Source organism: Pteropus vampyrus, unplaced genomic scaffold, assembly GCF_000151845.1.
Source record: "Pteropus vampyrus isolate Shadow unplaced genomic scaffold, Pvam_2.0 Scaffold246, whole genome shotgun sequence".
NCBI classification, from domain to species: Eukaryota; Metazoa; Chordata; class Mammalia; order Chiroptera; family Pteropodidae; genus Pteropus; species Pteropus vampyrus.
The window spans coordinates 857,486-860,811 of NW_011889027.1; the positions used below are offsets into that span (position 1 = coordinate 857,486).

Here is a 3,326-nt window from a genome sequence, read left to right on the forward strand (position 1 = left end):
TCTGTGGTGCCCGTGCCTGCCTCGGCCTTGACATAGGACGACTACTCTAGGCACGTCCACGTGCCGTGGTCCCCAGGGTGCTGTGACCCAGGCCCAGACTCCCGTCCCATGAGTCTGTACACAGCTGGAGCTGAAGAGCCTGCCAGTGCCGGTCCCCAGCCGTTGGCAGGATGCAGTGCGTAGACTCATTCATTCATTCAGCACAGATTCTCTAAGCGTGACATCCTGCGTGTCCCTGTCTCTGGACTGTGGGGGGCGCCAGGTGAAGTGCAAGAGGGGGCCATGGTTCTGTGTAAGAGGGCGGGAAAGAGCCAGAGGTCGCCCAACGGCCAGGCTGCTGGGCACTTTGCCTCGAGTGGCCGCCCGTAACGCCAGACGCCAGTGTCCACTCCATCCTCGCGTGAAACCGGTTCTCTTGGCTTCCGGTTCTCACCGTCATCTAGGTACCCCTCCGTCCCTGACCCTCCTGCTCTCTCTGCCCCCCAGGCTGCGTGCTTGGCCTCAGCGCACCCCTGCACGGTTCCGGGCCTCGGCCTCGCCCCTGGCTGTAGCCACGGCCACGAAAGGCCCACATCTGTGTCCGCCCCGGCTTCTCTGCGGAGCTCCAGGCTGCACCGCCAGCTGCCCCGCACCTCTCCGCTCAGGAGACTCACGCGCGCCTCCGACCAGCTCACGGGGCCCGGTGCGTCTCGTCTTCGTCCCAGACCTGGCCCCTGTCTGCAGTCCCCCTTGGGAAGGCTCCCTCCCTGCGATCTGAGCCGATTCGGGACACCCCCACGACTGCTGGCCAGCCCGGGGCCGCGCCCCACTCCCCTGCGGCGCCCCTCCCTGCCGCCACCTCCAGCTGCCATCGCTTGTGTCCTGACCCCCTCCAAGACTCCTGCCTGGCCCCTCCACCCCACAGTGTGCCCTCCCCACCTTGCAGCCAACTTCCCTCCGACGCCCCCGTTTAATCCATGCTGCAAACTGCCTCCGCCCAGCTTTCTTCCGTGCAGACGGCGGACGGCGGACGGCGGACGGCACCCTTTTGTGCCTCGCTCCGCTGTGTGAAATTCGTCCTTGGCGCTCCGTGACCTTCACGTGCAGTCTCAGCGCGTCGAGGGCGTGCGAGGCCTCCCCGTCCACTCCTGCACCCTCCGACCTCTGCGCACCTCCACCGGCAGGCATGGAGCCGGACGGGCCAGGCCCCGCGCTCGGTGGGCTCCCCAGTGCCAGCTTAGGCTTCAGCCCTGTTGGCACCTCTCCCCACGTCCACCAGGCCCGGCAGGCTACACAAGGTGCTTCTGCTGCTTCCCTGCACCCCCTGGATTTGTCACTATTACGGGGACTGTCTCCTCACTTCCCCGCCAGCTTCCGAGCTGCCTGGGCCGGCACATGGGACTTGCTTTGAAGCTCCAATCAGGAGAGCAGGTCCCTCTTACCTTGAGGCCTCAGTGAGTATTTGGGAAATGGAGGGATGACCACGCCTTCCCTGTTCCTGCACTGTGATTGGAGGAAATGACCACGCTCTCCCCGCCGTGACCCCGCGAGGGCCTGCGCCCCAGTTCTAGCAGGCATCGCTGCTGAACAGCCCCTACCCTCTGAGAGCCAGGAAAGGGTTTCTTCCTCCACGCCAAGCGGAACCACCCGTCTTTCAGTGTGTCTGACATGGTGTCCCAAGTCACTGGTCTGAACGTCGCCCGGCACCTTCCGACACCAGGTGCGTGCCGTCAGAGGGGGCTGGAGGGCCGAGGTGCGGTCAGAACTGTGTCTAAACGTAGCGGACAGTTTTAGAGATTCAAACGAATGTTTTAAGAATGACCTTTGTAATTTTGGCAAGCAGTGGTGGCTTTAAGGACCAGGACCGACGGATGGGAAGCTCGGGGACCAGGTGGCTTTAAGGACCAGGACCAAGGGATGGGAAGCTCGGGGAGATTCACGCCCTTGCGCGTGGTGGCGGAGCCGGGGAGTGCTCGGGCCTTGAAGGAATGTTGGGCAGGGTGCGGGATGGAGTGCCCCGGAGCAGAGCCGCGTCTCGTCGGTCTGAGCTCAGCGGACAGCCTGACAGGCCCCCGTGCGGGCCCAGCATGCATCTGTCTCCCGTCCGGCCTGCCAGCCCGCACCCTCAGACCAGCTGCCCGCAGCTCTGCTCTCAGATGTGGGCCTGTGAGTCTGCCACGTGCTCGCAGATCTAAAAAAGAGATCAGATTGCTGTTATGTCTGCGAGAAGGAGCCTGCATTTTAAGATGATGGGGATGTGTGTTTAAAAAAAAATCAGCGCTCACAGGCCAAGGATTTTTCCAGGGCGCACGGCTGACTCACTGTCTGTCTTTCACATGTAGCTTTGGGAACTGGGACCAGCGCCACCGGTGAGCGGTCGGAGAAAGCAGGGGTAGCGGGTCTGGGAACAGCACCTGACACTCCCGGCCACCGGGGGCCCCACGTCGCTGCTCCTGCCCTGAAGATGCCCACTTATGGGGACGGGAGTTGTTGTAACCGCTGGATCCATCCTGAGGGGACTTGAGAGGACAGCCAGTGACAGATTCAGTCCTGCCCAGAATCCAAGCTTCCACCCAGGATCCTGCAGAGCTGGGGCGGGGGTGGGGGGCTGTTTCTGGCTTCACCTGGAAAGCTGGTGGCGAGGGCCTCCCAGCATCCAGGCGCCGACCTGCACTTGGGAGGAGGGTCCAGTCTGCTTTACGGTGAGCTCTGCGCTGAGGGTCTCTGACCCTGGCCTCTCCCGGCCTTTTCGAGCCACACCCTCTCTGTAGAAGTCAGAGGGCAGGTGTCTTGGGATCATGTCCGCCCTCCTGAAAATGGACCTTGCTGGGCTTGAGGTCCCTCGTCGGGCCTGGAGGCGCAGGCTGGCCATCGTTAGGGGCCAAGGTTGCTCCCCGATCTCTCACGTTGGGGCCCTAAACACCAAGACCTCAGAATGTGGCAGTCTTCGGAACTAGTGTCTTCAGAGGTAATTCAGGTAAAGTGGGGCTGTTAGGGTGTCACTATGAGGAGAGGGAGGAGGACACGGGCACACCCAGAGGGGTTCCACGCGAGGACCCCGGGAAGAGGAGAGGCGCCTCAGGAGGGAGCACCCCCCCGACAGCCCGACCTCCGACTCCGCGCCCAGAGACGTGAGGAAGCTTCCGTCACGAGCCCCATCTGTGGGGTTTGTCACGACAGCCCCGGCACAGGGGCCGGTGAGCCCCGCATCTGGGTTCTGCTCATTGGCAGTTCAGCGGTAAGGGCCGTGGGCTCTCTGACGCCCAGGCGGGCTTGGGGTCACCGACAGAGGAAGGAGAAGCGACGCCAGGTGGCGTCCACGCTGGGTGCTCTGCTCAGGATCGGAG

The 3,326-nt window shown here is 63.4% G+C and overlaps 1 long non-coding RNA gene across 2 annotated transcripts; it reads left to right on the forward strand.

Annotated features, from left to right (window-relative positions):
• Window positions 1–54: 54 nt before the first annotated feature.
• LOC111729097 lies at window positions 55–3,023 on the forward strand. 2 transcript variants are annotated; one of them, XR_002776088.1, is made up of 4 exons: window positions 55–175; window positions 487–1,433; window positions 1,638–1,699; window positions 2,322–3,023. It is a non-coding gene; the product is annotated as an uncharacterized LOC111729097 (long non-coding RNA). The 2 variants fall into 2 exon arrangements; XR_002776087.1 differs by having other exon boundaries at window positions 487–1,699.
• Window positions 3,024–3,326: the final 303 nt, after the last annotated feature.